The 23,293-nt window shown below is 48.6% G+C and overlaps 1 protein-coding gene and 1 long non-coding RNA gene across 3 annotated transcripts in view; one reads left to right on the forward strand and one right to left on the reverse strand.

Moving 5' to 3' along the window:
• Positions 1-23,293, forward strand: part of BSN (bassoon presynaptic cytomatrix protein) — a 463,396-nt gene that overhangs the window by 329,917 nt on the left and 110,186 nt on the right. The gene's annotated exons all lie outside the window — the stretch shown is intronic.
• LOC123373904 overlaps positions 1-23,293 on the reverse strand; it is a 36,004-nt gene that overhangs the window by 10,506 nt on the left and 2,205 nt on the right. The gene's annotated exons all lie outside the window — the stretch shown is intronic.

Here is a 23,293-nt window from a genome sequence, read left to right on the forward strand (position 1 = left end):
TGAAAATATAAAGCACTAAATAAGGGCTAATTATTATTATATTAATCAGATCTTGTTAATCTTTAAGTGGATTTCAAAGCTGTTAGCAAATATGCTAACTGGTACAATTTGCCATTATGCCAGGAGCAGCCTAATCTGGTTGGCTGTAACATTCACTGATCAGATCTCCATTATAGATAAGCTCCTTGTTTGGAGAGAGCCTCTGGGTTCCTTCCCTGCTGGAGCTGCATCACGGTCCCATTGGAGAATCAGAGCTGGTGCAAGGATGTTTCGCACCCTAGGTGAAACTTCCACCTTGCGCCCTCCCCCGTCCCCGAGCCCTCGCCCTGAGGCTCCCCCCGCGGCAGCTCCACCCTGAGGTGCCCCCCCTGCGGCAGCTCCCCACACCTCACCCTCTGCCCTGAGGCACACACCCCCAGCCCCAGCTCACCCCTGCTCCGCCTCCACCCCGAGCACGCCGTCGCTGCTTCACTTCTCCCGCTTCCCAGGCTTGCAGCGCCAATCAGCTTAGGCTCCACAAGCCTGGGAGGCGGGAGAAGTTAGGCAGCCACGGCATGCTCGGGGAGGAGGTGGGGCAGGGGTGAGCTGGGGCAGGGAGTTCCCCTGCGTGCCACCCCCCACCCCTACTTGCTGCAGGCAGGGGCGGCTCTACATATTCGGCCGCCCCAAGCAGTCATGCGCGGGAGACGCCCCGGAGCCCCGGGAGCAGCGGACCTCCCGCGGGCATGACTGTGGAGGGTCCGCTGGTCGCGCGGCTCAGCTGGACCTCCCGCAGCTGCGGAGGGTTGGCTGGTCCGGCGGCTCCAGTGGAGCTTCCGCAGTCATGCCTGCGGCAGGTCCACTGGAGCCGCGGGAGGAGCGCCCCCTCCGCAGTCATGCCTGCGGCAGGTCCGGTCATCCCGGGGCTCCGGTGGACCTCCCGCAGGCATGACTGCGGCAGGTCCACCAACCCAGCCTGCCGCCCCTGCCGGCAAGTGCCGCCCCACGTGCGTGCTTGCCGCGCTGGGGTCTGGAGCTGGCCCTGGCTGCAGGCAGCCCTCCCCACACTCCCCTGCCCCAGCTCCCTCCGCCTAAATGCCGGCGGCGACCAGGGCGGCTGAAGATCCGGCCGCCACGGTTGCTGCCAAAAAAAATGCCGCCCCTCAAATCCTAGTGCCCTAGGCAACCGCCTAGGTCACCTAAATGGTTGCACCGGCCCTGTGGAGAATGAGCTGTGGCCATCCTCTTTACCAGGTTAATTGACCGCCATGCCCTTTTCTCTCTGCCCGGCAGCCTACCTGCCCAAAAGAAGCTTGGCTGGTTTAAGGTATGCTTGTTATTAGAATTGACATTTCTGAGCCTAGCTTTGGAAGCAGCCATCTAACTGAACAGTGATGTCATTATATCCTGAGTGTGGGAGACTGGAAGCCACTTAGCAGCCCACTTTGACACTCAGATGAAAGATACTTAGATTTAATAGCTGAATGTTAAATTTCTTACCAGTCTGACAGCAGAGTCTCTCTGTGTGATTGCTCAATCATTAGCCAAAAGAGTTTGAAGCTGTCATTTTCCTGCAGTGGCTGAACAGGCCCAGATTGGAATACATATTCAGAAAGCTGTGCAGGCCAAGCAGAATCTACACAGGGACCACTGCAAAGATCAGTCCCTCACTCCCTCGTGTCTTTAAAGACATGTTTGCCCGATCTTTTGAAGTGTGCTGTCATTAGTGTCGGTCTTCTACCCTGTGTGGTTCTGCAACTGCATAAACTTCCATTAGCATTTTCAGTTATGTACTTAGTTTTTAGGGTAAGTGCTGTTACTTTGCACATTTTGTAATGTCTTCTTACATTGGTCATGAATAGCTGTGTTCTAGCAAGGGAAGACTAGGTGGGATGATGCACTAACATTTCACCTCTGGAGATCTAGGTTAGAAGCCTGTTCAGTAAAATGCTGGGCTTATCATAAAAGCAGCACACCATGCACTGCAACTGGCAATTACTGCTCAAGAGAGGCCTGGAACAAGAAATGCTGAGGCAAAGCTTGTGCTGCTGGCCAGGAAAGAGCTGCATTAGCATTAGAATTGAGGGGTTATTGTCAGGAGTGTCCCAGAACTGGAAGAGAAGAGACTATTATGGTCAGGATTGAGCAGTAGGGATTTGCACACAGTGCAGGTGTTGCATGCATGGATCACAGCTGACCAGTTCGACATGCCAGAGATCTAAATCACAGTTTAATAACTTTGTATTAATTAAGCTGTTGAGCTTGCTCCAAGTGCTGGTCACTAGCTCTCCCCAGGTCGTATGAATCCTGCCCTCTGTTCAGGATGCAAAATTCAGCTCTAAACAGAAAGTTGGGTTGCAATTTATGATACAGCTGTCACTGCTTTACAGTACTGTAATTGTAGTAACCACAGTTAGTCCCTGGGCCATTAGACACTGCGTCAATGCATGGCTTCACTTATGTTGGCCTGTGAGTGACAAAATACCCTGTGTAACCCCAGTAAATTCAACGGGGCTGCAGGGATGGAAGTCGTCAACAAGAAATGGGGAACTTCGGCCCCCTCTTTAATTCCATCGGGGTGTGTCCCCAAATCTACAGTATTGGAGGAGGGATTTGCCCCTCTGCATCTCAGCTTCCCATCCCACTGAGCAAGTACTAGTCACAATTGCAGCACCTTCTCGTGCTCACAAAGGGAGTAGAGAAGAGAAACTGTGCCCTGCAAAGAGAGGGGAGCATCCTGAAGGACTGAGTAGACCTAGGAGCTCTGGGAGTGACTCAGGGATAGCTCAGTGGTTTGAGCATTGGCCTGCTAAACCCAGGGTTGTGAATTCAGTCCTTGAGGGAGCCATTTAGGAACTGGGGTAAAAATCTGTCTGGGGATTGGTCCTGCTTTGAGCAGGGGGTTGGACTAGATGACCTTCTGAGGTCCCTTCCAACCCTAATCTTCTATGATTCCATGACCTACCATACCTCCAGGAGGTCCCCTGGGGTAGAGCTGCTCTACACTTGTCCTGATCCAGGCCCAGGGCCGCCCGGGGCAAGTGGGGCAATTTGCCCCAGGCCCTGGGCTCTGCAGGGGCCCCCACGAGAATGGCTGAGGCTCCCGCCCCTCTCCCGGAGCCTCAGCACATCCAGCGGTGTCCCTGAACAACTGCAGGATGGCTCCGGCGGGGCCCCTGAGCCCCGCCCCACTCAGAGACGCGTGGTCAGGGGGTGGGGCTGGGAGCTTGCAGCCCCGCCCCCTGACCACACGGCTCTGAGTGGAGTGGGGCTCAGGGGCCCCACTGGAGCCACACTGCAGCTGTCGAGGGACGCTGCTGGATGGGCTGAGGCTCCGGGTGATGGGGGAGCTGGGGATAAGGGATCGGGAGGGGGGGTTGGCTAAGGGGCAGGGAGTCCAGGGGACAGGGAGGGGGCAGAGGTTGGGGGGGCGGTCAGGGAATGAGGGGGTTGGATCGTGGGCGTTCCGGGGGTCTGTCAGGACTCAGCGGGGGGGAGGATAGGGGTTGGGGCAGTCAGGGGACAGGGAGCAGGGGTGGGGTCCCGGGGTGGTGGTGGTGGGGGTCTCTGGGGGACGGTGAGGGGTCCCGGGGTGGTGGTGGTGGGGGTCTCTGGGGGACGGTGAGGGGACAAGGAGCAGGATGGGTCGGGGATTCTGAGGGGGGGGCGGGCAGTCAAGGGGCAGGATGTGGGTGGGGTCGGATAGGGGGCAGGGCCAGGCTGTTTGGGAGGCACAGCCTTGCCTACCCTAAAGCTTATTCAGCAGTTTGAGGCTTGCAGAAGAGCCAAGCTGTTAGCTTTTCCATTAGGGCAGCCATCCCTTTCACTTCTCAAATGCCAAATTATAGTCTATATTTCATTTCAGTGCCATAGGGAGATTCATGTCAGGGGAGAGTAGCTTCATTTAAAATTAGCCACTGGGGGAGGGATCACATGAGAAGAGCAATATTCTTCCCAACCCTACCAAGGGAGACCCCCCTCCCCTGCATTCCCTGAGGCTCCAGAGGGGTTAATTCAGTGGTTCTCAAACTTTCATACTGGTGACCCCCTTCACATAGCAAACCTCTGAGTGCGACACCCCCCCCCTTATAAATTAAAAACACTTTTTTATATATTTAACACTATTATAACTGCTAGAGGCAAAGTGGGGTTTGAGGTGGAGGCTGACAGCTCACGACCCCCAGTAATAACCTCGTGACCCCCTGAGGGGTCCTGACCCCCAGTTTGAGAACTCCTGGGTTAATTTAATTTTAGCACCCTGTGTCCATTCACATGCATGTGCTATTTTGAGCATTTCAGTTTTCACAGCATAGGCTCATCCCAGATTCTGGAACAAGCTCAAATGCTCAGTTCGTGGAGTATGTACATAAGCTAAACTAAAGACAAACCCACAGTAACCGTCTCCAGTTTGTGAGGGATCCCATGGAGCCAGTCTCTAGGAAACAGATAAATGCATGGTGGTGAAGTCCATTAATGGCTATTAGCCAGGATGGGTAAGGAATGGTGTCCCTAGCCTCTGTTTGTCAGATGGAGATGGATGTCAGGAGAGAGATCACTTGATCATTACCTGTTAGGTTTACTCCTTCTAGGGCACTTGGCATTGGTCATTGTCGGTAGACAGGATACTGGGCTGGATGGACCTTTGGTCTGAGCTGCTACGGCCGTTCTTATGTTCTAAGCTAAATGAACCCAAAGTTATGGAGACAGATATGAGTCAAGGAAGCCAGCAAAGTATCAGAAACCTGGAAAAATCTCTGCCTGGATGGGCTCATGCGTTTGGTCACAAGCTGAGGTGGTTCAAAAGTTTTGGATCTTTTTAAGCAGAATTTTTTTATTGTTTCTTTAAACAATCAAACACAGCAAGCAGCAAATATTTGGCCACACACTTCTGAAACCCCAAACCATATTCAGGTTTTGGCAGACTAATTTCAGCTTTTCAATTAAAAAAACCACAACAAATTTTGAAGGAAAGCAGACATTGTGCATGATTTTTTTCTGCTTTTTAAAACCCCCTAGTTTTCAATCCAGAAAAAGTTTTGACAGAAAATATTTGTCCAACCCTTTTAATGAGCTTTAGTGCCTTTTAGCACTAGCTGATGCTGAGAACCAGTGATACCTTGTAAAGAAGTTTTCTCAAAACTGCGTTTGTGCCGCGATGCAGAAGGTTTATTTTTCCCAGGGCTGTCTGTGGGGGAAGCAAGTGGGGCAATTTGTGCCGGGCCCCACAGGGGACCCCACAAGAATATAGTATTTTATAGTATTGCAATTTTTTTATGGAAGGGGCCCCCAAAATTGCTTTGCCCCAGGCCCCCTGAATCCTCTGGGCGGCCCTGTCCAGGCCCAAGCCTGTCTGGCACAACTGTGCCCTAACCTTAGTGTAAAATCCTGATCCAATTGAAATCAATGGCAAATCAATGGCAAAACTCCTATTGATTTCAGTGGGGCCACGATTGCCCCTAAAGTTTTTGTTTGCTCTTGCAGGACAGCGCGTGCATCATGTCTATACTTTGGACTTATGGGCGTGTCTAGGGAAAAGGATTGCACTGATTCTGAAGGCTGCACCAAAAAAGCAGCTGACATTCTACTACCCAACATAACCTGGCTTCCCACAAGCCAGAAGATTGCTGTCTAGTGTCAGGGAGGGGCCTTCCCAGCCTCCCAGACTTTGCTGTCTACCAGTCATTTTTCTGTTGGTCTTAGTGCTGCCTCAGTGAACTGTGCTGTAATGCCCCAGATCTTGATGGCTTGGTGTTGCACTCTGTACGCAAAAGCAACACACTGGCACCCCCATATTTACCAGGGTGATATGTTTATGATATGTTTTGTACAAAGTATGCCTTGTGAGGTGTCTTTTTAAAAGTCTTAAGCTGTTGAACATTAATATCCTGTTGGAGTGTATGTGCTATCGTTGTATAGAAAGTTATACAGTTTTGCTATGTGTGTGTCACTGAAAGATGTTGTAAGGTTGGAAACACCCACAACCAACCTTTCAGGCACAACAATGGAGGATCCAGACGTGTTGATGGCCCATTAAGAGGAATCCACACTCACAAGGACTACCCCAGGAACTGTATAAAAGGGAGACCTCTCAGAGATAGCATGTAGATAGGTCATAGCAAACAATGCTTCCAGGAAGCTGGAGGAAGCTATAAAAGGGGGAAGTGACATCATCACTTGGCCTCTCTCCCCCCACAACTCAACACCTGGAAACACGTCTGGAGGACAAAGACTGAACTGGGGAGGTGGTCACAAGCTCTGGGGTCCTAGGCTGGGGAACTGTGGGAAATTATCTGGAGTCTCTCTATTGTTGGTTCATGAGTGGCTGGCAAAAGCATTCATGTAACAGAGCTGGATTCGTCCCTGCCTGTGGATGGCTGCGTGAGTGTAGGACCTGGAGAGGTTTGCAGTTTGTCACAGCATCACAGTGTGAGAAAGAGCTCAAGTTGGTAAGCCAGAGGTTCAACAGTATCCCAGTTCCAGCTTGCACCCTGGAGAACCCTGGGGAACCCATCACAGTGGCTCACTGCTGACATGAGCAAGGTTCTCTTTGACAGCAGTGGGAGTGACACCTAACAAGATGGCAAAATTTTAGATATAAAGTTGTTTGGACAGCCAGCGCTTGGTGTGGCAGTGATCTCTGGAGATGCATTTTTTGCCCCTATTCCCTTGTGGATTTTGTTAGCTGATTCTCTGAAGTGGATCTAGAAATAGTCTGGGTAATAGATCCATAGCCTTTCAGTTTCAGTTACAAATAAATAATAGCATTGTCCCTGGTAGGCGAGAACAGGAAATGACAAGCTTGCTAATCACATCAGTCCCTCTAGAAATGGGTTTTGCCTCCGCTGGGACATTTGTTCAGACCCATACACATCTCAGGGCACCTGTCCTAGACTAGGAGCTAGCCGTGCTCTGTGCTGGCCTGTGCTGCCAGGGCCTCTCCACTGGCCACTGCCCAATTATGTTAATTAACTTATGTTAATACTCAATCTGTATTAATTTAGGAAGAGGGCCCCTGCCCACTCTCCTGGCACCTCCCCAGCCTTGCAGAGACGATAAAGGGGAATGATGCTACAGAAGCTGTGCTGCCCACACACAGGGCTCCATCAGGGCCTCCTCTCTCTGCTTATAGAGGTGCAAGGGGAGACTTTATCTCCCCTCCTTATTATCTGTATTTCCTGTCTGAGCTTGTTCGGATCGTGGACATAGTAACCAATCCTAGAGTGTTCCGTGTAGCCCTGGCCATTCTGTACCAAGCTTCCTCTGAGGAGATTGTCTGACTAGAATACAGTCGGCAGAAGAGAGTGGCCTTTGATGGCTCCTTATGAATTTCCTAAGACCGTCCTTACTCCCAGCTCTGAATTGTACCTAGTGGCTCACCTGTAGATTTTAAGGCCAGAAGGGATCATTGTAATTAACTAGTCTGACCTGAACACCACAGGCCAGAATTGGAAACAGAGGCAAAGAGAGATGAAGTGACTTGCCCAGTGGCGCAGAAAGACAGCCAGGAAAGAGTGCATGTCTCCCAAGTCCAAGCCCAGCTCCTGAGCCACGAGACCAGGCCATAAGCATCAGATAGGGAACACTGGCAAAGAAAGGATTGGCCAGGCCATTCCTGAAAACAACCAAAATGTCACACATTTCCATCAGAGATGGATTCAGTTTATGACAAGCAATTAAATTTCCATTTCCAGTCTGAAATAATTACATAGCAGTCTGTGGGGAGGGGAAAATTTGATTCAGAAGCAAACTGATTAAGGTGAATTCTGCAATAAAAGAGACAAATGCAATCATTAAGTGACAAAGGGCTGCACTTGCCTTTTCAGTAGACTTTCCTTTTGAATAAGCAGTAATTAAATATTGCTGTGCTGAAAGAGGGTTTTACAACCAGCCGAACCTGCAATGTATTCTTAAGATGTTCATGTGACAAGCAAGCTATGTGAACTCAGTCTTACAGCACATGTTTCATGGGGAGCTGGGGAGAAGAGGTACCAATGTGCTTACAGTCCATAGAGCTCACTCACCTGACATCACGTGACCCCTGTGTCCAGAGCAGGAGGACAGAAAGGAGACACTGCCCACTTTCCCTTTGGTGTCCTCTCTTGGGCTGTTTCCTTCCTCCTTGTGGTGCAGTGGGGTGCAGACCCAGGCATGGTGTTGTACCTAGTTACTTCCTCTCTGAATTTGGCCCACATCTGCAGGATGTCTTCCAGATAGCGCTTATCCCTCCCCTCAACACCTGAGTGCCTTGGGAGCATTCTCCTTTAAAGGCAGTTGTCAGTCCTGCTCCTGCATGTGGTTGTTCTGTGCTCCTGAAGCAGTGATGTTCTCGCTCAGGTGTTTTACAGGTCCATTCACTTCTTTATCCACAAAGATGTGAGGAGACATTCCTCTATTGGTTGAGAGCTGTCTCATTACACCATTCCCCTAAAACAGGATTCACTGGATCCTGTGTAGACCAACATCTGTAAATACTAAGAGCTGGCAATGACTCAGGTCAGCACATTGGACAGCGGTCTCCTTACAGCAGCATGGCCTTGCCTTGCAACAGCAGGTAGTCACAAGTATAAAAGACCTATGGCATGGCTGCAGCTGACCCAGGCTCGCAGGGCTAAAAATTGCTATGTAGACATTTGGGCTCAGGTTGGAGCCCATGTTCTGGCAGCCAGGGAGAGTGGAAGCTGCAGTCCGAGCCCAAACACGTACACCATGATTTTTGCAGCCAGGGAGCCTGAGCCCCATGAACCTGAATCAGCTGACCCGGGCCAGCCACAGGGTTTTTATCTCTGTGTAGAGATACCCTATGTCTGGAATGGACAGGGCTCATTAGGTCTCTAGTGACCCTCCACAGATGGAGGTTTTTCGCCTTCCTCTGCAGCATGGGGCATGGGTCACTTGCTGGAAGATTCTCTGCAGCTTGAGGTCTTCAAACCACAATTTGAGGACTTCAGTAACTCAGACATAGGTTAGAGGTTTGTTACAGGAATGGGTAGGTGAGATTCTGTGGCCTGCGCTGTGCAGAAGGTCAGACTAGATGATCATAATGGTCCCTTCTGACCTTAAAGTCTGAGTCTATGAGTCCACACCATTCAACAGGGTGAGAAAAGCCATGGTACCAGCCATCTTTTCTGTGATGTTTCGGTCCCTCTTGTAATAGCATGGTCTCTTGGTTAGAATACCGGGGCCAGGCATTGTGGGTTCCGCTGCAGCTCTGCCATGGGGCAAGTTCCGAGCTCTGGAATAGCAGATTGGAACATTTGTGAAGACAGGATAAGCTCTGAGTGCGAGGTGCTACTCTGACTCCCATTCTTCAGCCAGCAGCTTGAAGCATGGGCAGATGGCATTGACACCAGCACTGGCCCGCGTCTGATGGGTGAAAGTTGCAGAGTAACTCCTGCTGGGGTATAATGAGGACAGCTCTCTTATAACTGAGCTGGCTTCAGAAACCACAGCAAACATCCCGATTTCAGGACTGGTCGAACTGAAGAGTGCCTTTCAAACAGTAGTAAAAGCTGCTTTGGGCATGTTTGGTCTGAGCCAGGCCATTTCTCCTGTGGCTGGCACACTCCACACTCTCTACACTAATAGATTTACAAAAGAGGAATGCCAGAAGAATAGCTTTCATTACTGTGCTGTTAGCAGAACAGGGAAAAGGTTTAAAATGACAAAACATCAAACAGGAAGAAAATGTCAAGCCCCCAATTCCTGGACACAGCTGTGGCGGTAAAAATAGCCCTTTCATGACTTGAAGGGAGCAAATGCTTCTGATCTATTAATGCAGAGCTCTTTCCTTACCACTGCAGGCTTTCTGCCACTTCCCTCCCCAGCAGCAAGCTGCTCTTTCTCAGTAGGCCAGGCTTGAAATGACAGCTCCTGCTGTGGATTTCACAAGACAAGATTGTCTTGTTCTTTTCTGCTTAGTGTGCTCTTTGGGGGAATGTCGTTGGTGCGGGTGGGGAGTTCTTCCTTTCTGATAAGCCAGAGAAAAATCCTGAAGTCTGCAGTTGGGATATAACCAAACATTCATTATACCCAGGAAACCAAACCAGAATAAAGGTGAGGCTGTTGTAGGCCAAAGAAGGGCTGAACTATGTTTATAATCTGCATTTATAGGTGAGCCATAAACAATATTAGAAATCAGATGAATCTGGAGATGCTGAGGTGTTATGGGATGAGCTTAACAATAAATGTGTCCTAACTATAGTCTCTCTATCAACAAAGTAATTGCACTTTTAAGGTCTGAATGGCAGTATTGTAGTAGGTGTCAGAGTTTTTAATTGCATAGTAATTTACATTCTAATGGCTGTTTTCAGCAGCTCATAACCATGGGAAACATTCACCTTTCGGACTGCAATTGGCCATGCTTGGTGTCTCCCTGAAGAGTTGGAGTTGGGGATGCCAGTTGCTTCTGTTTTGCTTTGTTGTATGGGACTGTATATTTAGGTTTTCCTTTCAACACTTCTGAATTTTGAAACCCCTGTAGAAGTTTTACCCTCATTTCAATGAGCGCAGGAGCCGGGCTTAAGTGTCTCTCATGCTCCACCTGGAGTTGGTGGCACTCAGGTCCCAGGTGTCTCCATTTGTTCTCTTAAAAAATGAGCTATCCCAGTTCAGTGGGCACTTTTGAACATTTTGACCTACATATCATATGCTCCCAGTGTGGGGTGACTTGAGAGCACTCCACACCTCCAGTCCTCTCTGATAGTATTTGTTGTTCTTATCATTACGGTAGTACCTAGGGGTGCCCATCATGGACCAGGTCTCCATTGTGCCAGGCACTGTACAAACACAGGCCACCCCCTAGGTTATTCAATTGGACAGCTCTCTGAGTGTACTCTATTTTCTGCTGACTCTTGTAAAGTCACTGTGACAGGTTCCTCCTCCTGGGAACTGGGGTATGACTGAGCCCTCTGATCTTCCAGCCTGGGCTCCCTCTCTCACTGTGCTGCTGTGACAAGCTGCAGACCCGCTCCCCGTCCTACACTTCCATCAGCATGCACACAGGTAGGGACACACCAAGCCGCAGTTACATGCCGAGTCTCTGACTAGCCAATGCACAAACTAACAGTAGAAAGGCTAAAGCCGAGTTAACTCTCAGCTCCCCAGGCATACACCCCCTCTGGAGGATAAACCCAAAATTATACCATCTTGCACTGCACAGGGAACTGTACAGTGTAAGATCATAGCATTCCCCCCCACCCCAATGTGAAGAGGAATATGCAACAGCCTTTGCCCTTTGAGTTGTGATTTCCCATGCATTTCACACCAACTCACTTGGTTTAGATAGAGCAAAAACAAGTTTATTAACTACAAAAGATAGATTTTGAGTGATTATAAGTGATAGCAAAGAGATCAAAGCAGATTACCTAGCAATTAAACAAAAACATAAACTAAGTCTAAGATACTACAAAGATAGGATATGAATTAGCAAATTCTCATCCTGGCTGATGATACAAGCAGGCTGAAGATTCTTAAAGGACAAGCTGCACTTGCTTTACAGCTTGGAATCCCCAGTTGTTTCATTCACAGGCTAAATATCCCTTTAGCCTGGGTCCAGCACTTCCCCCAGTTGATTCTTTTTTTCCTGGGGTGTTTCCAGGAGTAGTCTTGTGTGGGGAGTGAAGAACTGCCAGTGATGTCACTCCCTGCCTTATATTGCTTTTGCATATGGTCAGAACCCTTTGTCCCAAACCTCAGTTTGTGGAAAAACACTGACATCCCAAGATGGAGTCCAGAGTCATGTGGTCTCATCACATGTCCTTGCATACCTTGCTGAATCATAACAGCCATTACTTACAGGCTGTCTGGAGCATTCTCAGGAAGGCTCACCAGGTGGGGGATAAGCTTCTCCTCAGGTCTGTTGTTTTCCCTAATGGCTCATTACCCTGAATAGGCCCTTCCCAACCAGCTATCTAGACTGAAAGCATCTTGCCTAATGGGCATCACCCATGTTGTAACTACATTTGAAATACAGATACATAGTTAATATTTATAATTTCAGATACAAAAATGATACATGCATTCAAATAGGATAATCATATTTAGCAAATCAAAACTTTTCCAATGACACCTCATATGACCCATCTTGTACAAAATGTATCATAATTATGCCATAATCATTTCATAATAATATAACTATGAAGAATGTGGGATGCAGTGTCACAGTCACCATGTGAAAATCTCTTGCCCTATTTAGTCCACTCTGTCTTCCACTCAGGTGATCTATCTTCTCTGTGAACAAGGACGTCAGTTTGGTTTGAGTCTTGCTACTCAGTAGTGCATTTAAGAGATTGGTGCCCTTCTGCCACCTTTAATCATATGAAGCTGTTCATTTTGCTCTCGCAGGACTGAGTGCTTTGCAGCTCCACAGAGACTTGGTGTTGTGTGAGCTGATCTTTTTGATGCAGTGTGAGAGAGATTTCACAGGAGTATTTTTAATAAAAGTCAGACTTGAGCCAGACACACCCAGGCTCCCTGCAGCCCCTTGAAAACATGGCTGCTGGAGGAGGCTGCTTCCTGGGACTCCCTCAAAAGCTACTTCCTCCAGGAGTTCCTCACACTGGGGGAGCCAACCTTTCAGCCATTTGTCTTGAGGCTTCTTCTGAGTTTTCAGGGTGGGCAGAGTGGCATAACAGGATGTGGGGTTCAGAGCATGCTATTTAATCCTCGGTGGGCAATGGAGATAGGAAAGGCCCTGCGGCTTCTGCTGCTCTTTTGCTTTGTGAACCCTGCTTTGCCAAGGAGAGCAATACTGTTTGGAGGAGCAATCTGATAATGGCTAGGAGATGGGATGAGGACCTCTGTGGAAATGGCACCAAGAGAGAAGGGAAAAGGGGGTTCTCTGCCACAAAAACCCCTAGGTAGGGAGGGGTGAGGGTCTCTGCTGTGGTGACTTCCAATGGGGGTTTGGATGTGGCCTCATCACGATAGCGTCCAAGAGCTTTTCTGTCTGTACCATATAGTGCCCTGCTTACCATTGGCTGCTGTGACAATAATAACAAAGACATGGGTCTTTCCCATGTTGAGTTTCTCCAAGTGGCTGATTGAAGGCTCTGTGCCATGGAAGCAGAGAAGGCCTCAGTGCCAGTGTTCAAGCAGTCTTTGCCAGCAGTAAACTGGGTTGATTTTCATCTCTTTCCCCCCTGATCTGATCTGCCTTATCTGCTCCTGCTTTTTTAATCCCCACTGCAATCTACAGTTATTAGCTAGAAGGACTCAGCAGGGTCTCTGAGTCAGAGGCTCATGAGGTGGGTGGCTCTTCTCCAAAGCCAATAGATTTTAGGCTTTAAACAAAATAGTAACATTGCATAAATAGATCTCAAGCAGAGGTTCTCAAACTGGGGCATGTGTCCTGCTGGGGGGTGCAGAATGTATTGGGGGTTGGGCATGAGAAACTTTAGGGAGAAAAACTTACTGCATACATTTTACCCACAGCAATGAATAACTAGCAAAGCTGATTCCTCCAGACATATCAGTAGGGGTCTACTTAAATCATGGAAAAATCACACATTTTTTGTGGGTTGGTCAGAGCATAAAGAGCAAATTTCATGGATGTGTTCATACAGTTGCATAGTCCATGCCGCCCTCATTTCTGCGCTCCAGCTGGTGGAAGTGCTGCCTTCAGAGCTGGATGCCCAGCCAGCAGCCACTGCTCTTCTGACACCTAGCTTTGAAGGCAGTGCTGCTGCCAGAAGCAGTGGAGAAGTAAGGGTGGTATGGTATTGCTAGTCTTACTTCTCTGCTGCTGCTGGTGGTGGTGCTGCCTTCAGAGCTGAGTGTCCAAAGAGTGGAGTATCCAGTGTTATCCGAAGCTGCAACGAATATCTTAATTTTTTATGCATCTACCTACGTATGCAAAACAGCCTTTTCTGCCCTAGTTTACATCAAGAACAGACAACGATCTCGAGATGTCTTCAGGCAGAAGGGGGTCTCTGGATAGCTGTCTCAAGCATCCAACCCAGGATGAAATTGCTGTACTCCAAAAAACAGGCACACCCAACATACTAGTAACAACATAAAGGCAGTAAGCAGTATCACACTTAAAATTTACATTACTATATACTTAAATGGCGCAGTTTGAATCAGTGGCTTACTGTTTTTAATATTTAGTGAGAGTTACATCTTTTTGTTTTGTCATCGCTATATTTAGTTGTGTGGCAGGTGGGGGCATAAGCTACTACAGACACAAAGAAGTGGGGCATGATCAAAGAAGTTTGAGAACTAACTGCCTAGAGCTATACTCTTTTGCTGGAGAGCTTGTCTGCTTGTGTGTGTTCAGGTTAGTTCCAGCATAAACAGCAACACTGCAGAGAAATGCCAAGGCTGGACAGCCCTAGGTGGAAGGAGTGAATTTTACTGCTCTCCAGAACACTAAAAATATATGTTATATAAGATACCTATTGTGCTTATTAGGGTACTCAGAGCATCATCCTTCACCGTACTTTAAACATACCGGTAATTTCTTTTATGCAATAGAACGTTAATCAGCTCTGGGTTTGATATACCTGGATACTAGTGTTGTAGCCATGTTGGTCCCAGGATATTAGAGAGACAAGGTGGGTGAAGGAATATCTTTTATTGGACCAACTTCTTCGTCAGACTTGAGGAAGAGCTCTGTGTAACTCAAAAGTTTGTCTCTCTCTCTCTCTCTCTTACTGACAGAAGTTGGTCCAATAAAATATATTTCCTCACCCAGCTTGTCTCTCAAATACCTGGATACTGTTATTCTATTTATGTATTGCCACAGCTATGCATTGGGTTTGCAGGTAAAGAAAAAAACACAGCTACGTCAACGGGCTCCTGGATGAAGTAAGTTTTAAGAGACTTGAAGAAGGAGAGGGTGGAGTTCTGTCTGACTGGTGTGGAAAATGGCCTGGAAATGAGGGCTAGAGACAGGAAGAGGGAAGTCAGTGGTTTGGATTGGGCTGAGCAAAGTGGATGATGTGGGGAGTCAAAGCTAGTTTCTCATCTGATGAAGGACAGCAACAGATGGAGTATTTAGTCCAGTTGGGAGGCAAGCTGGTTGGAATGCAGCTGCAATGGGTAAAAGTGAAATCTGATCGTTCCTTCCTTTATGAGACAACAAAGGAACAAGAGGTCATTCAAGGAAATCAATGCCTGGTAAATTTAGAACAAATGTTTCTTCTCCCAGCTGGCAGGCAGGCTCGTGGAATTCACTGCAGCAGGAGGTCACGGAGTTAAATACTCAGGCTGAGTGATGACATTGTATAGCCATACAAGCTAGAGAAGGCTAATCAGCTTGTGATTCAGTGCCCACCAGGATTTTCAGGATGAATTCCCCATCTGTGCACCTAGTTGCACAGTTGGGTCGTTCATTATGGGGGCCAGCAGGACAAGCATCAGAGCAGCCGAAGAGAGCTCACAGAAGGCCTGGTTTGTGCAAATGAAATAGACCCTGTCTGTGGCTCTAGGCATATTGTACTGGGGTTTTGAGTAGCTAAAATTACCCCATTCAGACACATTTCCCACATGTGACTGAAATCCTTACACCCCAGAACAACAGAGACAGGCTGGCTCTTCTGTCTGTGGCGCTCCCAGGCCCAGCTGCATCCCACAGTCTGACTCAGCCTCTCCTAGCAGCACTATTGACACAGAATACTCATGGCTGCAGGACCATCTCAAGGGGGCACTGAAAGCCCTGTGCACCCATCACAGGTTTTCTTTTTCTCTGAAGCGGCATATCCTGGCCACGGCTGGGGATGGGATGGTGCTGGTCTGATTCAGCAAGCACTTCGTAGTGCATGTGCTGGGGATTGTGTGCAGCACAGGGCTGTCCCGGGACCCCATCACCAGCTGGATATGCAGAGATGTCTCTCACCTTGGTGTTGTCTCCTAGGCCGCACTGCACTTGGGAGGTTGGACAACAGTGGCTTCTGGGGGAGATGTTCTGTGTCCAGCAAGGAGGTGATGGGAATGATTAGTCCTTGTGTTTGGAGCAGTGAGGAAACTCTATGCACAAGAGAGTCTTAATTCTGTAGCCACCCCAGTGCATGATATGGAGGCTGGGGGATGATTGTTCTCTTGGAGCAAGCCCCCACATCAGCACCCTGGGATTCAGGGTGCTCCCACCTGCAAGCTAAAGCTGGTGCATCACAGGTTATCAAAGTAACTCTCTGTCCTACTGGAACGTGGTTCCTATTGGATCTGAGAAGACCCACCTAACGTATTCCTGCCACCTCTGGAGCTTAGGGACTGCAGGCACCTGGACTGGGAGGGTCCCTGTGCTCTGCAACAAGCTCTCTTCACACCTCACTGGGGCTAGCTGGACCATTCATGTCTTATATTGTGGCTGCTTTAGTGCCTTGAGTGCAGCTGCAGATAAGGCCTTGGACATCCTTCTTCCTGAGCAAATGGGCTTGTTGCTCCTCTCTCAGTAAAACAATCGCAGGCGCCTGCACCCCGAGCCCTCAGTTCCCTGCAATGGGCCTCCAGGAGCCCATCTCCTAGAGAGGTCACAGTTCCTGGGCTCACTGAGGGGATCAGTATACTCAGGTGTTGTGGTCCCCAATGGAGTGTCTTTGCACGGTCAGCCACTTGGAGTTGCAGACTGTCCATCCGGAACTCAGATTGGGAGTCCTCCCTGTCCAGCCCTCACATCCTTACCCACTGCAAACTAGCACGTGGGTGCAAGGTGGCCTCAGGGCCCCCCGGTTATCCTCGAAATCCATGAACTTTGTTCCCTTGGCATAGACCCACCTGCGGCCTGTCCCACTGTAGGTGGGAGGAGGAAGAACATCCAGGGCAATCAGTTGAGCAACTGGGACTTCATCTTCAGGGACTGGCTCCTGAGATCAGAGATTGGGCAGCCCATTTGTCAAGCTGCCTGCAGGGGCGCAAAAACATGAGTGAAACCTCAGGGTAGGAGGGCAAGCTTCACCCTCACCATCAAAGGACATTCAGCCAGACTCGTTGCCATCTCCTGAGACAGAAAGGCAAAGGAATCAGCCAGCAATCTGTGGTGTAATCCTCACTAGTTCATTACACTTATACTATAGGCCTATTTTCTATGTCTAGGCTGGATTTTGACTGGTAAGTGCTCCAGTTGGAAGATCACCCACCGTCTGCCTTATGTGCTGCAGACCACATCCAGCAGATCCTGAGGCAGGCTGTCCTGTTAAGGAAGACTGTCCTAGGCAGTGGAAATAGAGGCAGCATGGTAAAGAGAAATTATTTACCAGTAATGAGTTTTGTCAGAATCCTCTTCCTGTAGCCTACTTCCTTCCCTTCCATCCCAGTTATTTGCTCTTGTGGCTGGATCTGAGATGTGATTTTTCCTGCCTTTGAATTGAACTGAGCAGGAAGTGGGTGGGCAAAACTATTTATAGCCCCTGTGATTGGCAGTCTCCAGTTGCCTCTTTACTGCCTCCTGGGTGGTTCTGTAATGCTCATTGTTACATCTGTTCTTTCTGTTGGATGAAGCAAGAGAACTCCAGCTGGAACAACACCTGGTAAGTACATTTTAGCATCACATATCCTTCTGGTCCCCCTCTTGGATGCTGTTAATTTGGAGCATGTTTCATTTCTACTGCCAGAGAGCAGGAGCATAGAGGCCGGCAGGGAGGGCAAAGGGCCTTCTGGAGAAACCTTGTCTATGTGGCTAGAGCCTTTTGCACAGTGTAAGTCTGTGTTGGCTGCTTGGAAGGAGCTGTTGTTCCTCATCATGCCCATCGTCCTAGCGCTGGATGGGTGGCATGTGGTGGTGGTGAAGAGGTGATTGTCAAAAACACTGTTTCATTAAATTCTGCTGAAGAGCAAAGCAAGATGGTAATTTCTCCTCAACACTCTGTCTCTCCTGTGAAATTGCTATTCGAGACCTCTCCTTAGTCAAGACATCCTGCAATAGCTTTCTAAAGCCCATGTGAAGCATAGGATTGCGTAGTTCCAACTGTGCCTCTCACTATCATTTTCATGCTGCAAAATGTTGCCACCATGGATTAACTGAATAGTATTTGTTAGGAAAACTCACCCGAGGCAGTTGGAGAAGGAAGCTCTCCCCCTCAGTACACGTTGTATTGCCAACAGAAGATGGGCCGAAGGACTCTTGGATGTGACTGACCAGTGGAGAATTACACAGCCTTCATCAGACTCTCACTTCTTTGCTGAGCTTGGGTTTGGGGGAGCCTGAGTTGGGCAGAGCTAGTCTTCTGTGGTGCTTCCTCCTCCTGTCCCCAGCAAATTGGCTGCTGAGCTGCAGCACGCTGCTGGCCTGGGGACAGCTTGCTTAAAGTTCTAGCTCAGGTTTTCATAGTGCAGTAGGGATGCACCAGCATGGTTGTGAGGCCTGAGTTTCCATTACAGTGTGGACACTCAAGTGGGGGCCTAAATAAAACAAACACTAAACTAGAGAAGAAGGGTAGACTGCCTCTGTTCCTGGCTAAACCCCGGGGATTATTTTGCCCCATAACCGTGGGTTCGCCCTAGCTAAAGATCCAGCCATTGAGGAGGCCTTCTGTCTCTAGGTGGATTACGGCGGACTTCTGGTGTCGGTGCACCTGAAAGTGTCTTGGGCACGGGCCTGACAATGGGCTCAGGGTTCGTAGGGCGAATGGCTGAGGATGGGGTATCAGCTCGTGCTGGGCAGAGGGATATCTCTGCTGCTGGCAGTAATGGAGGGGAAAAGTCAGGAACAGGTGACTCTTGATTCAGTGTCTCGCCAGAAGTGGTGAAGTCAGGCAACTCAACTGAAGATGTGTCCTGAGGACTGGTATGACCTGGCAGCAGCTGATCTACATGCTGCCGCCAGGTGAGATCCTCTGCAGTCCGGACTGTGTAGGAAACAGGTCCCGTTTGAGCGATGACAGTGGCAGGGACCCATTTAGCTCCAGAAGTATAATTCTGAGCCAAAACCAGCTGTTCCAGGCTAAAGGTTCAGTCTTTTGCTCTGGGTGCACACCTGATGACTTGATCTTGCTGCTGACATTGCACAATTTGTCAGGTTTCAGCAGATCAAAGCAAATGTGCAGCTGTTGTCCCATCATTAGAAAGGCCGGGGATGCCTTGGTGTGTTTCTGTAGGATAGTAAGAAGGTGTCCAGACGTTTTTGAATTGATAATTGTCCCCTTGCTGATTTCAAAGCTTGTTTCATTGTCTGCACAACTATTTCAGCTAACCCATTGGTGGATGGATGATATGGTGCTGAAGTGATGCGGTGTATCCCATTTGCCTTCATACAATTTTGAAACTCCTGAGAGATGAATTGCGGTCCATTGTCACTCACACGTTGTTCTGGCAGATCGAAATGACTAAAGAGTCCTTGTAATTTTTGGATAGTACTCTCTGCAGTAGTGGACTGCATTATAGAGACTTCTGGCCATTTAGAATGGGCATCTACCACCACCAAGAACATGCTTCCTTCAAGGGGGCCAGCGAAGTCAACGTGAATACGTTGCCACGGGTTTTCATAGAATCATCATAGAATCATAGAATCTCAGGGTTGGAAGGGACCTCAGGAGGTCATCTAGTCCAACCCCCTGCTCAAAGCAGGACCAAACCCAACTAAATCATCCCAGCCAGGGCTTTGTCAAGCCTGACCTTAAAAACCTCTAAGGAAGGAGATTCCACTACCTCCCTAGGTAACCCATTCCAGTTCTTCACCACCCTACTAGTGAAAAAGTTTTTCCTAATATCCAACCTAAACCTCCCCCTCTGCAACTTGAGACCATTACTCCTTGTAATTACTCATCTTCTACCACTGAGAACAGTCTAGATCCATCCTCTTTGGAACCCCCTTTCAGGTAGTTGAAAGCAGCTATCAAATCCCCCCTCATTCTTCTCTTCTGCAGACTAAACAATCCCAGTTCCCTCAGCCTCTCCTCATAAGTCATGTGCTCCAGCCCCCTAATCATTTTTGTTGCCCTCCGCTGGACTATCTCCAATTTATCCACATCCTTCTTGTAGTGTGGGGCCCAAAACTGGACACAGTACTCCAAATGAGGCCTCACCAGTGCTGAGTAGAGGGGGATGATCACATCCCTCGATCTGCTGGAAATGCCCCTACTTATACAACCCAAAATGCCATTAGCCTTCTTGGCAACAAGGGCACACTGTTGACTCATATTCAGCTTTTCGTCCACCGTAACCCCTAGGTCCTTTTCTGCAGAACTGCTACCCAGCCATTCGGTCCCTAGTCTGTAGCAGTGCATGGGATTCTTCCGTCCTAAGTGCAGGACTCTGCACTTGTCCTTGTTGAACCTCATCATATTTCTTTTGGCCCAATCCTCTAATTTGTCTAGGTCCCTCTGTATCCTATCCCTGCCCTCCAGCGTATCAACAACTCCTCCCAGTTTAGTGTCATCTGCAAACTTGCTAAGGGTGCAGTCCACACCATCCTCCAGATCGTTAATGAAGATATTGAACAAAACCGGCCCCAGCACCGACCCTTGGGGCACTCCACTTGATACCGGCTGCCATCTAGACATGGAACCATTGATCACTACCCGTTGAGCCCGACCATCTAGCCAGTTTTCTATCCACCTTACCGTCCATTCATCCAGCCCAGACTTCTTTAACTTGCTGGCAAGAATACTGTGGGAGACTGTATCAAAAGCTTTGCTAAAATCCAGAAATAGTACATCCACTGCTTTCCCCTCATCCACAGAGCCGGTTATCTCGTCATAGAAGGCAATTAGGTTAGTCAGGCATGACTTGCCCTTGGTGAATCCATGCTGACTGTTCCTGATCACTTTCCTCTCCTTTAAGTGGAGTTTTCAGACCAGTCCTGTAGGTGTAGGGGTGCCCACTGGGGTGCATTCCTCATACCCTGACATGACATACAAGCTCTTGCCTTCTCTTCAATAGCACTGTTCAATCCAGGCCACCAAAAATAGCTTCATGCAATTTCCTTCATGCATACGATTCCACGGTGAACAGAATGTAGCTGTTCTAATATCTGTGATCTCAGTGGTGGTGAGATAATGACCCGTCTCTCCCACAACAGACAGCCAGATTGGACTGATAACTCCGTCCTCCTGGACATGTAGGTAACAAGGTTGGGTGAGACCAGAGAGGTTCGTCGAGATGTTCCATGCATCACTAGGTCCATAACTTGGGACAATACTGGGTCAACTCGAGTTGCCTTCTTTACCTGAGTAGCGGTGATGGGTGTATTCTCTACCTGTTCAAAGTAAAAGATTTCCTTCTGGGCAATATCTTGACGTTTGACTGGCAAAGGCAGCCTTGAGAGACCATCCACATTGCCGTGCAGAGTGGATTTCCGATGTTTGATTTCATACGTGTGCACGGAAAGCAACAGTGCCAACGTTGCATACGACTAGCAGCTAGTAGGGGAATGCCTGTGTGGGGTCCAAAAATTGAAGTCAGGGGTCGATGGTCTGTGAGGAGAGTAAACCTCTGTCCGAACAGGTACTGATGAAACTTCCGAATTCCGAAAATGATTCCCAATGCCTCACGTTCGATTTGGGTATAGTTAGTTTCTGCTTTGCTTAGAGTTCGTGAAGCAAAAGCAATAGGTCTCTCTTCTCCTGAAGGCATAATGTGTGACATGACTGCTCCCACTCCATAAGGGGATGCATCGCAGGCCAACTGTAGGGGTAAGGATGGATCAAATTGCATCAGAACGTCAGAATTTAGCAATTCATACTTAGCTTTGTTAAATGCAACATCACAGGCTTCAGTCCACTTCCAGGCCTTGTTCTGCCCAAGGATTTCGTGAAGTGGTTTTAGCAGTGTAGCTAACTGTGAGATGAACTTTCCATAATAGTTCAATAGTCCTAGAAATGAGCGAAGCTGGCTAACATTTTGAGGAGGGGGTGCCTCGACAATAGCCTTAACTTTTGCAGGGGCCTTATGAAGACCTGTAGCATCAATGATGTGTCCCAAATATTCAACAGAGGGCTGGAAGAATTCACACTTGTCTTTGCGGACTCATAGGTCATACTCTTCCAGTCTTTGGAGGGTAGCCTCTAAATTCTTTAGGTGATCCTCCTCATTCCTTCCAGTGACTAGGATGTCATCCAGATAGCACTGGACTCCTGGCAAGTCACACAAGATCTGGTCCCTAGCCCTCTGGAACAGGGCGGGAGCAGATGTTATTCTGAAGGGTAGGCGACAGTATCGATAAAGTCTCTTATGCCTCACAATAGTCAACAGCTCTTGGGACTTTTCATCAATACACTTGACTCAGATCAATCTTACTGAACTTCTGTCCCCCAGCCAGGCCTGCGAAGAGGTCATCAATGCGGGGAAGCGGGTATTGCTCTGCACACAACACTGGGTTGACAGTGACTTTAAAATCACCACAAATCCAGAGGGAGCCATCTTTCTTTAGTGGAGGAAGGATAGCTCAGTGGTTTGAGCATTGGCCTACTAAACCCAGGGTTGTGAGTTTAATCCTTGAGGGGGCCACTTAGGCATCTGGGGCAAAATCAGTACTTGGCCCTGCTAGTGAAGGCAGAGGGCTGGACTCAATGACCTTTCAGGGTCCCTTCCAGTTCTATAAGATAGATATATATCCATATATTTTCTTCACTACTGGAACAATAGGAGTTGCCCATGGGCTATGGATAACTGGTATTAGGACTCCATTTGTGACCAGGCGCTCCAGGTCCACTTCAACCGTTGGCCTGATGGCATATGGCACAGTTCTGGCTTTCAGATATTTTGCTTGACTGTCAGGTTTAATGTTCAATGTCACAGTGATTCCCTTCATACTTCCCAGATACTCTCCAAAAACAGCAGCGTGTTTCCTTGGTATAGCCGGCAGACTGGTTTCTTCTTTAGTCATTCAGTGCACTTCTGCTCCATTCAGCTGGATCTTCCTAAGCCAAGACCTACCCATTAAGGCTGGGTAATTACCTCTCACCACAAACAGTGGCAATTTAGCAGCCTGTCCATTGAGCTCCATCTTAACATCAGTAGTGTCCAACATGGGCACAGCTTCTCCCGTATATATCTTCAGAGCTGTTTGTGTTGCCTTAAGCAGAAGATGCTGTAGCTTTTCTTTATACACAGTCTCAGAGACCTGTGAGATGGCTGCACCGGTGTCCAGTTCCATGCGTATAGGTTTGCCGTCCAACAACAGTATTCATGTGAGCCCACTGCCAAAGACAAAATGTGGAGTGGGTCTTCTTCTTGTGATGAGGTATCTCCTTGGTCATCCTGGGTCTGCTCTAGGGTATGCAGATTTCCCTTTTTGGTCGGCCAGACCACAGGCCTCTTTTTCTTTTGTTTACAGGCACACTCAGTGTGTCCCTTTTTGCCACAGTGTCAACACACCAGGTCCTTACACCAGCATTCTGATGCATGGTGACCTGGCTTACCTCAGCGGTAACATTCCTGA

The sequence above is a fragment of the Mauremys mutica genome, chromosome 7 (assembly GCF_020497125.1).
Source record: "Mauremys mutica isolate MM-2020 ecotype Southern chromosome 7, ASM2049712v1, whole genome shotgun sequence".
In the NCBI taxonomy this organism is placed as follows: domain Eukaryota; kingdom Metazoa; phylum Chordata; order Testudines; family Geoemydidae; genus Mauremys; species Mauremys mutica.